This window comes from Harpegnathos saltator, unplaced genomic scaffold, assembly GCF_003227715.2.
Source record: "Harpegnathos saltator strain DR-91 unplaced genomic scaffold, Hsal_v8.6 scaffold100, whole genome shotgun sequence".
Taxonomy (NCBI): domain Eukaryota; kingdom Metazoa; phylum Arthropoda; class Insecta; order Hymenoptera; family Formicidae; genus Harpegnathos; species Harpegnathos saltator.
The window spans coordinates 514,125-527,727 of record NW_020229874.1 but is presented as its reverse complement, the minus strand read 5'-3'; the positions used below and the strand labels follow the sequence as shown (position 1 = coordinate 527,727).

The following is a 13,603-nucleotide window of genomic DNA, read 5'->3' as shown; positions in this document are numbered from 1 at the left end:
AAGGGCGCGGGATCGGCAGGCCGAGGGACGCAGGGGGGGAAAGGGGTGGAAGGAACATGAAGCGGACATGATTTAACCACGCGCCGCCGCTGCAGCATCGTCGACAACGGCGCAGCTCGGCAACAGATCGCTCGACGGTCCCCACGGCTATTCCCGCGCGCGGATTCGGCCTTTTTATTGCGTCGCCGCGCCGCGCCGCGCCGCGCCGTGCCGGCGCGCTTCCATTTATCCCTTCCGGTAAATATCGCCGGTGAACGGCGATGGAGCGGCGGCGCGACGGTTATTAACGGGAATTCATTATTATTGCATCGGCTAAATTCCGCTAATTGCGCATCTCAACTCGATCGCGCGGTGCGTACAATCGCGGTTCGGCGACGGTGACGACAACGACAACGACTCGATATCGCGGGTGAACGACCGTGGAAAGAGACCATGCGAAGGAAATAAATAGAAAAAGACGCTCGCGTTAGTCGTTGTCATCGCGTCGATGCGTCTCTCCGATGCGGGTCGATCGCACGTGAGAAAGAGAAAGAAAGAGAAAGGAATAAAAAATCGCGAGGAAAACGCAAAAGTAACTTATTCGTCCGGCGAGGATAATTTACCGCGACGCACGTCCGATCGCGCAAACGCGCATGCAACGATCGTACAGACGCAGGTCGGATAACCGCTCAGCGTGGAAAAGAAGACAGAGGAAAGAGAGAGAGAGAGAGAAAGAGAAAGAAAAAACGCTTGAAGCGTTTCGATTGCGATAAGACTTTCGTCGGCTCGATAAGCGAGCGCGACTGGTACCAACCACTCGTACGACTTGCCCGGCTCGTCACGTTGCGGGGCGACGATGGTTGTTTTTCGACATGCGTCCGCGCGCGCACACGCGCGGTATCGAAGGCTCGTCTTCGTCGTCGTTGTCGTCCTCGCTGGGACCATCGGTATAATTTTCCGATACCGCCATTAACGTTTAAGCCCACCCGAGACCCCTCGTCCTCGCAATCTCTTCGCGAGGAGGTCGTACGTTGCGGCGGCGACGTTGTCCCCTCCCTCCTTCCTCTCTACCCTCTCGGGAGCGGCAAAAGCGGCGATTCAATTAGGCAAAGCGGCAATCTTAATTGTTAATTAACATTATATTTATGCAATTATGGTCCATTATGATTCCACGTGGCCGATAACGAAGCGGCCGCGATGAGTGCTCCCTGAGATAGTGGACTCTCTCTCTCTCTCTCTCTCTCTCTCTCCCTCTCTCTCCCTCTCCCTCTCCCTCTCTTTCTTTCGGGAGACTGCTGCTGTGCCTAATGCTACTCCTGTCTCTCGCTTCTTCGTCGTCATCGTGGTCCTTTCGCCACGATGGGATACGCTCTCCTCTAAACGAGAGGCAGGTATAACGCCCGAGCACAGGCACAACCCGAATACGAAATACGAGTGACGAGTGAACGAGATATCACTTCGGCGAGGTATATACTTCGGTGAACGCGTATGTATGCGCGCGCTCTAGATAGAACGCATTCCGAGCGAAATCAAATCGAAGTCTCGCGCAACGATGTGTCAGGAGACATCATCCGATATGTCCGAGCAGTCGAAGCAGCCCTGGCTGCGGAAGTCGGCCCGGTCTCATGTCCGGTGGCGAAAGCACAGCGCGCAAGCACGCTGGCGAAGAATCGAAATCGCCATTAGAACGAGACAATCGTTCGCATTGTGCAGGGAACCGTCGGCGTCCAAGAGGAATATGTATCGGGTCTTCGACACTTCAGGGCCCCTCCTCGTCGGCGAACGGACGGCGAGGTAGGAGAGAGGGAAGGGCGAGCAGATAAGAAGAGGAACAAGAACGCGACGGGGCAAGGAGAGAGAAGGACAGATCGAGCGAGAAATGAAGAAAGAGAGAGAGAGAGAGAGAGAGAAAGAGACCGACCGGGGGAGAAAAAGCAAAGATGGTATCGGTCCAGTAACGAACACACAACACAGAACACCCGGGTGCTCCTTCGCGAGATGGTGCGAGGAGACGATTCGCCACGACGTGTTTCGCGTCTGCCCTCCTCCTCCTCCACGACGTACACACAATGTGTTCTCTATATCCGACGGTTTTGTTGCTCCCCCGACCAATAACGACATAGTTGCCACGACGCAGCGCGAACTCTCGCGCATAGCCGACGTTAATCGAGCCCCGTCGCGCGCGAGGCCAGTGCGGATCTCGGGAGGTCCCGCGCGCGCGCGCATTGTGATACGTACAGATACGTGGAAATGATGAAAAGCATTCTTTTCTATCCCTCGTCATGCGCAAGGTGTGCAAGACGGCGTACGCGAGTCTCTCGTGAATCGAACGTAGAACTAGAGGCGCGTCGACAATTTGATCGCGGCGAGTGGCACGGCCTCTCCCACGGCCCTTTGATTCTAATAATTATGCGAGAGACTTGTAATTCTCAAACGAGATACGCACAATGTCTCCACTATTCCGCATCTCTTTCTCTCCTCCTCCCTAGGCGTCACACAACACCGTCGTGCTCTCAACACAACACCGCGTTTGTCTGTATCTCCAAGTACCGCCCGACGAGACTCTCCTCGGGATGTCTAGTCCGGGCTACGTCTCACGTCACTCACTCACTCACTCACTCACTCACTCGCTCGCTCGCTCGCTCGCTCGCTCGCTCGCTCATTCGCTCACGCATCATCTCGCCGGCTTTCCCTCCTTCTCTTCCCCTCACACTCACTTTCTCAGCTCGCGAGATCTTTCGGCTCGGGAGGTTTTGCCACGATCGCTCATCACGTGTTATTAATTAGGCTTGCGAGCGGTCGAGTATCTCGAGCAGGGGAGGTACCGGCCCGGAGGAGGCCCTGTGGTGGAGGAAGAAGCGGAGGCCGCAAGAAAAACTGAGAAACGCACGAAGAAACGGGGGAGATGGTGTTATTTATAAGCCGACAGGGACGACGCAGTCGGAAGCAACGCCCGGCGACGAAGGGGGTGCCCCCACTTTGCTCCCCCCTTCGCTCTCTCGTTCGTTCCTTCGTCTTCGCGTCGTGCTCCTTCCTCTCCCTCTTGCTCCCTCCGCGCCTCTCTGACTTCCACTCGAGCAGCACTGCACCGTGACGCGCGATGCATGCTGCACCGACGAATGCGTGATGTATGCGCGAGATACGCGATGCGTGCGCGTACCAGCGTAAATGAGCGCTCTGGTTATGATGCGTGCGTGCGTGCGTGCGTGCGTGCGTGCGTGCGTCGGGGCTTCGCGCCTCGCGGATGCTGCGCTTCGAACCGTCCGCCGGACATTTCTTAAATATCCGAGACCACCCGCTCGCTCCAGATAAGCGGAAAGACGACGAACTTTATTACGCAACTGTATTACACTTTCGTCGGCGACAGCTGGAGGAACAAATTCGCAAAGTTTTCCCGCGAGAGCCGCCGCGTGTGGAAACTGATGGTCGTTCCACTACAGACTACGGCTTCGCTTACGTCAGAGAAACTTATCAATCGGGAGATATCGATTATTCAAGTTATTAATGTTAATTCACTGCTGCGTAAAGCGGTCTGACGGGAGGGGGAGGGAGAGAGAGAGAGAGAGAGAGAGAGATATCGACGCGCTGGAATTGTGTTAATCAACGGGCGCGCGCGCGTCTTCACCCACTTCTGAGCGCGAACAATGAAAAACGCGAGCGCGAGCACTTGTTGCCGGGCTTCTCGATTAATTTATTCGGTTCTTTAAATCGACAAAATTAATTGGACGCTGTCAATGACGTAAATGCAGGCGTGCACCGCTGCCTGTCCCACTTTTGCGCCAATCGATTCTGCATTGCACGCGCGTCCATCCGCGCGCGTCGAAACAACGCGTCGTCGACGTTCTTTTATAATTCGCGCGTACATGTGTGTGTGTGTGTGTGTGTGTGTGTACACTCGCTCGCGTACGCGTATAACTGTCATTATTAATATAAACGATAACTCCGGGGTTATAAAACTCGCGCGCGCGCGCGTTATCAAGGTCGGACGAGGGCTGGGCGAAAAAAGTCGCGGTAAGGGGCAGGTCGATTCGTTACGGGGTGCAATTGGTTGAAGCGGCGCGCGATTAGCATCTTATAATTGATTGCGGCGATTTTTGAGAGAATTAAATCCGACCTCGGCCGCGCACCGCATAAATCTTCGGCGCGTAATACACCGCGCCGGTGTTTCAACACTTCCAGCGAAGTACGGTGAAGTCCGTGATTCGGCCTTGATGAGATCGTTATATCGCGCGCAACCAGGTCGGTATCCGCATATAGGTGGACCTTGCAGCGGCGGCAGCGCGGCAGTGGCGGCGACGGTGGTAGCGGCGGCAGGAAGATGGGGGCTCGTATACAGCTCATATTAATTAGTTCGCATACGTGTACGGCGGAAAAAGGAACCCGACGGTCGCTAACGAGCAAAAGTGAGACGCGACACTACCAAAAAGGTGAGAATATCGCTCGGCGAAGAGAGAGAAGCGGGAAGAGAAAACAAGCGTACGGTCGACAAGGCGTCGCTCGGGCGGAAAGGAATTCGTAAAGTCGCGATGCATGTGTGTAAACGTGATCGCGCGATGATGGCGTAGAGACATCGTTATCGATTCGAAATACCTAATTAATTAACAAGCTCTTTGCACCTTACGCACCGTTCGCGCGACACCGCCGCGCTCTCTCGCGCGGCGATAGAAGCTCGCGCGCGGGGAAAAGAGAAAATTTCACGGTGGAAGCGATCGAACGCGGAAAAGATAGCGGGGGGGGGGGGCCGAGACGGATGCAATAAATCTCGGGACGCGAAGCGCGATTCCACGCGGGAACCGAGATCGCGCGCTCCCGGCGCGCGAACACTCCAAGAGACGACGAGAGGCGAATGAGAAGCGTGCTCGCTGCGATCTCACCGTGCCGATTGCCGTGCTCGAGAACGAGCGCGACCGGTGATTCCGCGCAGCGCAGATCTAATAATCTTAAAGCAGCGCCGAGCAGCGTTAAAAAAAAAAGTAAAAAAACAAAAAAAAGAAGAAAGGAAAAAGAAAACAAAACCGGGGACGATCCCTCCGCGAGATTGCCGTGTCGCGCGGTGATACGAAGCGCGCGAGTCTCACGCTGAGCGCGTAAACGAGCGAACGTCGGCCGAGGATCGCGATAGGCCGTCGTTGAAAATAATCGCCCGACGAATCGACTCTAATCGAGCCGAGGCGGGAGAAAAGTCACAAACGAGCGTTGCGTCGCGCGTCGATGCGCGAAATACGCATTCCGCGGAGTCGTTATCGGCTCTCTCTCTCTCTCTCTCTCTCTCTCTCTCTCTCTGCTGACGCGGAAGATCGTCGAAAATCCGTCCGATAAACCGCCAGTACGAAGGCAGACAGAAGACAGACGGACGGAAAGACGTAAACTGCGTCACGCGCGGTTTACGAGCGCGGCATTCCGCGCTTGTGTGTGCGCGGTGCCAGCGGTCGCGCGCGTTGGCTCTCTAATGAATGACCGTTAATTGTATCAATTATTAACGAGGGACATTGCACGGACGCCGCGACGACTCTTATCGATGTCCGCTGATTTACGAGGCGAGCGTCCTCTTCCAGATTATCCACTTGCTCTCTCTCTCTCTCTCGTTCGCACCCACGTCGATTCGCTTCTCTCTTCATACTTCTCTCCGCCTGGCTCTCACTCTCTCTCTCTCTCTCTCTCTCTCTCTCTCTCTCTCTCTCTCTCTCTCTCTCTCTCTCTCTCTCTCTCTCTCTCTCTCTCGCTCCCTCTTTCACTTTCTGGCTCATCGGACGAACGTTTCGCAGCCGATTACAAACCGTCTTCTTCGGATCACCGGTGGTCACAGAGTCTGCGACGTCCGACCGCCTCATTATCGGCCGTATGCGCGCGCTCCCGGAGCGTGGAGCTTATAAAAAAAGTCCCAAAGGCAAAAAGAAAGAAGAGAAGAAATCGCGGCGAGACGTGAGCATTATCGTCGACGAACATCGACGAGCGTCGAGCGAGCCGCGGCAATTAATTCTCGATCTGCCAACGCGCGACACGACCGCGCGCGCGCGCGCGTGCTTGCGTGCGCTCGACGACGACGTCGTCGGCCGCGCGGCGGCGATCCCCGTGGCCCCTGGGATGAAAAATGGTGGAAATCCATATTTCGGTTCACGCGGGAGATATATACTTGCTTTCGTCCCTCTATACTCGGTGTGTACACGAAGAGAAGGAAGGTGAACAACCCGGCGATACACGCGGTTCGAGAGCGCTGTGCAAGCAAGGGACGGTTTATCTACGAGCTGGCCCCGCGCGCGCACGCGCGCGGAAGACGCGAAGACACTCGAAGCGACAATATTTAAACATTGTTAAATCGCGCGATACTTGTCAACGGCAAACATGTCGCTCCTACTTGTATTCCGCTAGTTGGCCGTGCACGCGCGCGCGCGCGCGCGCGGCTCCTCTTGATTACGTCGCTATTGCCGGCATTATGTTAAATAAGCGCTTCTAACGAGACGCTCGAACAAATATCTCGCGAGAAGATATCTCTTGCGGTCTCGTACCTGGCCGCGTCGAATACTTGCAAAAATAGCAAGCACCAGAGAGAGAGAGAGAGAGAGAAAGAGAGAGAGAGAGAGAGAGAGAGAGAGAGAGAGAGACGGGTATATACAAAGGACGCATGTCCAACGTCCGTCGATTTAGAATTTCATTATGTTCCAATTCTAAATTACTTGGCTTACATCCGTAACACACGCAACCAATTGAAAGTTAATAGCGTACATCACGAAACCTAAGGACGTTTTACCGACGTAAGCGAGATAGAGTCAAAAATAAAATACGAAAGATATTTTTGCGAGCAAGCGCGAACGACATTATACATTCCTGAGAATTCTCGTCTTCACGAGAAAAAAGAAAAAGGACGAGGAAGCGCGCGTTCAAAGTATTAATAGCGGTAGCGCACCGACAGCCAATCAGGACGAGACTTCACAGGACGTTTTATGTAGAGCGCAAGAACTCCGGGTATCCCGCACGTGCACGTAACGCGGTATTAAGATGATAGTGCGTCCTGGCACGGGCCATCAAAACGGCGGACTACCGTCTTAATAGCCGGAGATTTATAGTCCCGGCGACTCGGCGCAAAGTCACGGGGCTCCGAACGGAGAGAGAGAGAGAGAGAGAGAGAGAGAGAGAGAGAGAGAGAGAGAGAGAGAGGGAGAGAACGAGCGAGAAAGAGAAAGAGAGAACGAGAAGGTTTAGCCCGGCGTAATATAACCCAACCCAAAGTCCCGTGTATAGAAAGAAGGCCCGCGATGTATGTATAAGGGCGCGTGTGGCAAAGAAGAAACCACGAAACGAGGAGCCGAGGAACCACTACTACGACCGCCCGGATAAACGGAGGAAACGAAGAAAAACGAAGAAGGGGCGCGTCGCGTGATTCCTCGGCCGCTGACTCCGGCGGCGGCGGCGGCGGCGGCGGCGACGGTGGCAAGGAGAAAGGAGAAAATCGAACGGAGCCGAAAACATCCCGCTGTGTGAATAACACCCGGAATTACACGAGGAAGGAAAAAGAAAAGACAAGGCGCAAAAGTCCCGCGCGCGCGCGTTTATATATCACTCGAATGATGAATTTCTTTCGCTCGCAGGCACGCGGAACGAGAGGAAACGCCGACGACCGCGATCGCTGAGGCCCGACACACACACAGCGATCGTCAAGGTGCAACGGGATAATTCTCACCCGGAGAATCCAGACGATTGTGTACATTTCTCTCCCTCACGCTTCGCTTTCGAGGAGGCGCGCACAGAGTTCACGCAGTTGAGTTTAGCGCGTGTGTCATCGTCGTGTGTTTTAACCGCGCCTGCAATTTTGCAAATATTCTCGGCGATATTAACGTCTTAACGAGCGCCACAACGAAGCAGGAGGGAGGAGGGTCTCTCCCGCTTGCTCTCTCCGCTTGCTTTTCCTTTTCCCCGACGTCGCTTTCGCAGGAGCGAAAGCATAAAGAGCAGAAAGCGAAAAGCGCCAGGTACGCGAAGGGAACGAGACGCGCACCAGGACGCACGCCGGCGGAGGAGAGCGTGGCACGCACGCCGCGGGAAGTCCTCTCGCGACCGCTCCGAAAGCGCCTCGCCTCGCCTCGTTCGAAAATGATTTTACGATGCGCCCCTGATCGGCCGGTCGACCGGCGATCCTCCGCTGCGCCGGGATTACTCTCCTCCGATTAGTCCCGCATGCCTCTCATTTTCTTGCCGAATAATCGGCCGACGAAACGACGTACCGTCGTAGAACTCGAGGAATCCGCGTCGGGTTGTGATATTCATCCGACACAATGTCTCGTTTTTGCCGAACGTTACACACCGTCGACGACGTCGCCGCTGCTAATTACCGCGCGCCAAGGGAATTATAAAATCAATTTTTACGTCTCTCTCTCTCTCTCTCTCTCTCTCTCTCTCTCTATCTCTATCTCTCTCTCCTTCCCGCGCTCTGTCTCTCGCTTAAAGAATGTACGTCGTACAAATAAAATATTTCCGGCCTTTACGACCGGTAGTCATAACGACGAACGCGCGCGCGCGCGCGCGCGCGCGCGATCTTCTCTCGCGAATGAGCGAGCGCGGGCCGTGCGGTTGAAATGCGTTTCAGTATATTCGGTAGCACGTGCTCACGACCTGCGGACCTGCGGCGCGTATGTTTGTCCCCTCTTATCGGATATCTACGAGCAGCTATGAGGAGCACCGGAATTTAATCAGTTCGAATATTGATACGCGATGACCCGTGCTGATAAGAGCGACGCGACGCACGGGCGGTGTGACTTCAAAACGGGTCTCGCGATTCCGCGCGCGCGCGCACGCGCTTAATTAATTCGTAGTCGCGTTTCAACGTAGTCTCGCGTTTATTAAACGACGACACGCGGTCCCCCGCTCTCGCTCGCGCGAATGACGTACGCGCTTTGGCTCGCTTAAATATTTAACATGCTCGCGAGCAGCGGACTGATAATCGTCGGTCACGATCGGCACGTGCTTTCGTTTCGCATCGTCGGAATTCCCGAACTTCGCGTTTGCCAGGCGAATAGAAGAAAGAGATTAAACGGGAGAGCCGCTTCGCACGAGAGCGCGCGTTCTCCGTTTACCCACACAAGTATTGTGTCCTAACTAACTCGTCCAAAGCTTGCAGCACGTTCAGAGGTCAACCTCCGCGTCATCTTGAATGGCGAGCAGATCGCACGCGGTGAGAATAAAGTTCGCGGCGCAAAAGGGCCGGCTGCTTCTCGCGGAGAGGTCGAGACGACGTGGCGCCGCGGACGGACGGATGCTCCAGCTTTGATGAACGTCATCACGCGCGTCGCAGGACAGTCAAATCGTGTGCGTGAGTTGGTCGTCGCATCGAAAGATCCGCGCACATAAAGGACCACCGGAGTGGCGTGTGTTCGGCAGTCCCTCTGTTACATTATACTTTACACATTCGCTACGGTCCTCTCTCTCTCTCTCTCTCTCTTTCTTTCCTCGCTTCGTTCGCCTGTCCGAGCAGTGTTTCCCTTTCGAGTTCGAGGAGTCTCTGCGGGGCACTCTCGCGACCCTTCCACCACTTCCACGCCCGGCTCCTTTATTCCTAATTCACAAACCGTCGGCGCAAAAAGAGCGTCACGGCGCCCGAGGATATAATATCGCCACCAGCGTGAGACGGTCCTGGCGTGGGCGGAAGAGAAGCTCGGCGGAGAAGGCGAGCGTATATATACGTTCCTGAACCTCTGGGACCAGATAAATATCTCTTTTTGTCCGTCACTCGGAAGGCACGCCTGTTTCTCGACTTCTCGGGCTACACGAGCGAAGATAAGAGCAACATATTTCTGCCGGGACGATGTAAAAAACCGAATACGCACCGACGACGGTGTGTTTATCAGCGCCATGCTTGCATCGGCCGCGACGGAAGACCGGCGACGGCGGGGGTAGGAGGGAGGGAAGGGTACGAAGAGGGAAAATACCGCGCGTAGTCCGCGTGGTTGCTAACAATATACGGAGGAACGCACAGAGTGCTACTTCGCCAAGTAGCACCACGAGTCTACTAGCGAACGACACGAGTCACCGCGGCGTCAGGTGGAGCGCGAGCACGAGGACACGCGGCCGCGTGAGTCGTCCCCGAGTCCTGCGCGCGCGCGACACACACACACACACACATATGCAAACGTAGAATACACGCGATCGTAAAACGTTAACCACGCGATTACGATCGTTTCTTTCAACGTCGTTGCGAGACTCGTTATACCCGCTGAGAAGGGAAGCGTCGGAGCGAACAAGATCGCGGACGGTTCATTAAATAACGTTAAATAATGAACAGCATGCTCGTCGTAGATTCAATCAACGGGGAAAAGCCGTTGACGTGCTCTCCGTCGAAAGTCGCGCGCGGGAAAGTCGCCAGTGCCGCCGCTGATGACGGCCGACAATCTTCATGTTGGACCGGCGACCGCGGCCTGCCGACGGAACGGAACGGGACGAGACGAGACGAGACGAGACGGGACGAGGGGGTACGGAGGGGGTTGCAACAAAATTGCAATAATCAGCGATAATGTCGGCCGCAGCGAGCGAGCCTGGGAACACGCGCGCGCGATACTCGGCCGCTGCTAATCGCGTGCTGAACGCGCCGACGACACGCATGCTGCGAGGATACGCGAGGAGGTTTCACTCGTCGGTCCTCGCCGCACCGCTTGCTACCTCTCCATGCTCTCTTTCTCTCTCTCTCTCTCTCGTGTATGCGCTCTCGCATCCCGTCGTTACCGCCATTGCACGCGCGGACTCTCCACCGCCGGCAAGCCGCGCGCGCAATTTTGTTTAATCCCATTGCCGACGCACAACAATGCGAAGCGGTAATCCCACGTAAAACCTATGCAATCCCCGGGCGCACATTATCCCCGTCCGCGAAGATGAAGTTCCACATGGAGTCGTTTGCACGCGGTTTGCTTTACACGCATCCCACCCCCCCCCTCCCTCTGCCCCCGCGCAAGTCGCGACGTGGTCGACTTGGTCGGAAATTATGCGCGGACGCTGAAATATTCGAGTCCGAGGCGCGAGAGCCGGACCCGAAGCTCATCGATTAACGGGGATTCTGCACTTTTTTTTTTTTTTGTCACGGAATATTCCGGACTTTGAAATATACGACGGAATTCGTGTAACGTATGCGCAACAATTTCGAGAGTTCTACGCGAGCAGAAAAAAAAACAACTTGAATGCGAATAAATGCGAGATAAATTTGACGCAATATGTAAAAACGCCGTGTATTTTATCGGGCTCGGCGAACGGCAGCGTGTCGCTTCAACAAATGATTTAGATTGCGGGCAATTTTACGCTCAAAGCAAAAAAGGGAGTGGGAAAAGTAAAAAAACGAAAACAAGCAAAGAGAGAACGCACTTTGACATCTGGCGATGCATCAACTCGCGATGTTTTAGCCTCGAATTGCATCCGCCCTGTCCAAGTCGCATCTACCGGAACCGAAGCCAACGCGGCAGATTCTCAACACTCTGCTTGCGGAGTTTTCGAGAAGTGAGAGAGCGAGAAAAAGAGAGAGATAGAGGGAGGGAGGGAGGGAGGGAGGGAGGGAGGGAGAGAGAGAGAGAGTGAGAGAGAGAGATCGCACGACACACGGAATCTCGCCAACACGATACTCGCGTCGGCGTAGCACAATTAATATCTGAAAAATTAATAACCGAGCCAATGTCACTTCTTGCGCACCGCGCGGCATCGCGCGTCGCGTCGCGAGTAAATCACGAAGGCAGATCCGACAGAGCGAATAATGCCCTCGCAATAATAATTATTCTCCAAACGCAAGACCGGCAATTAGCATCTCATTGGCTCATTTCTCGCTTATGCTAATGGGAATATTATTTAAGCGCGTGTACGAAGCGAAGGGCTGGAGAGCCTCCTCTCCCCCCTGCCGCTCCGTCTTCTTCTCTGTCTCATCTCGCATGTGCGCTCTCCTTCTTCCTCTTTCTTGTCCACTTCAACGTCGGCTTTTTCTCCGCGAGCAAACATACAGTTTTGTGCCTCATCGCCTCGCGTTGCTCGCTTTGCCGCCTTCCGCTGCCGCGCGCGCGGAAGACGCGTCTCGCCGTCTTTCCGTTTACGACGCGCGGCCGAAGAGCCAGAACGGAACGCTGTTCTGTCCGCCCACGTGGTGTCTCCTCGCGCGCGCGCGCGCCCGCGGATTCCCCGTTTAGCCACGGCAGGAAATTCCCCGCGATTTAGCGGAACGCGCGCGCAAGAGGCCCTTCGCGCCCTCCCGAACGCCCGCGATCGTACTCGAGACGAGACCCTCGCAAGACTCGCGAGACTCGCGATACTCGACATACGCTTTCAAAAGGCGGGATCTTCTCTTTGAACGAGCATGTAGCTACGTGTGTAGCATTCGGAGAAACGGTTGAAAATGCAGAAATCGCCGGTGCCGATCTTTGGAAGCACCGTTGAAACGTCCGTTCCCTGTGCCGCTCGATTGACCGTTGTTTTGCAACGTTTGCACGGATTTTGCATTTCGTTTGTCGGGATCGGTCGGCGGCGCTTACGAGGCCCGGCCTCGCGCTTTAACCCGGACTTTCCCCGGCATGCAATTGTTTCCCCAGGCCAGAACAGCGGTCACAACCACACCGAATTTTCCGCGCTTCAGAGCTCTTTCACGCTCACTCGGCCGTGCGTAATGGAAAAGGAAAGAGAGAGCAGAGGAGAGGAGAAAAGACGAAAGGAATGGAGAAGAGAGAGAATAGACGAGCAAAGGTCTCTCAAGCGCGCTCGGCGTTGGTCGTCGGAGAGACCCGACGAAGAAAACGGTGCTCTTCCTCTCTTTCTCGCTCACTCCCTCAGAACAGAGAAAGAGATAGAGAGAGAGAGAGAGAGAGAGAGAGAGAGAGAGAAAGAGGGAAGAGAGCAGCCGGCTCAGAAGGCAATCTCACTCGGCGACTTTTCCGTTCTGCGAAATTATCGGCAAAAAAGCTCCGCTCGATTGGCGTCCGCGGGACGCGCACGAGAAAGGTGAGAGAGAGAGAGAGAGAGAAAGAGAGGTGAAGAGGGTGAGAGAGTAGCTCTCTTTCTCTCGGAGAAGATGGAGAACGGCCGGGAGAGAACGCCGGGAGAGGAGAAGAAAAGAACTGTGCGGAGAGTTCGAGAGGCCGAGGGAGGAAGAGAACGCGCGCGAAGGGTCGCGCGAAAGGATGCCAAGCCGTGCGCGGAGAGGCAGAGAAGAGACGTGGCGGACGAGACAAAAAGCGCGAACGTTACGTGCTGCTTCTTTACGATAGAAGCTCATTGCTCGTAGATTGCGATTTGCCACGGACGTAATGAAGCCACGCCACCTTCCGCCGGCCTTTCTACTGCGGCGACCGGTAAGCGACTACTACGCGGCGCTGCTGCGGCGCGGTTACTGCACCGACCGACCGACCGACCGGTGCGCAACGACGAGAAGCTGCACACAGCCCCGAGCAGCCCTGAGGAACTCTGAGGAGAACCGTTCCTTCTCTCCAACGTTGCGCCACGGCAGGTAGGTTGGTCGGCTGCTCGGGCTTGCTTGGCCGGCCGGCCGACCGACCGGACGGAGTAGTAGACGATTCGACAATTTTTCTCCGCCGAGTCCATTTAACTCCCTCGATTTACTACCCGCAACACCTGCCAGAGCCGGCTTTTTGCAAATGTACAGCGCACGGGGATA

The 13,603-nt window shown here is 55.3% G+C and overlaps 1 protein-coding gene across 5 annotated transcripts in view; it reads right to left on the bottom strand.

Moving 5' to 3' along the window:
• hth (Meis homeobox homothorax) overlaps window positions 1-13,603 on the bottom strand; it is a 273,655-nt gene that overhangs the window by 219,941 nt on the left and 40,111 nt on the right. The gene's annotated exons all lie outside the window — the stretch shown is intronic.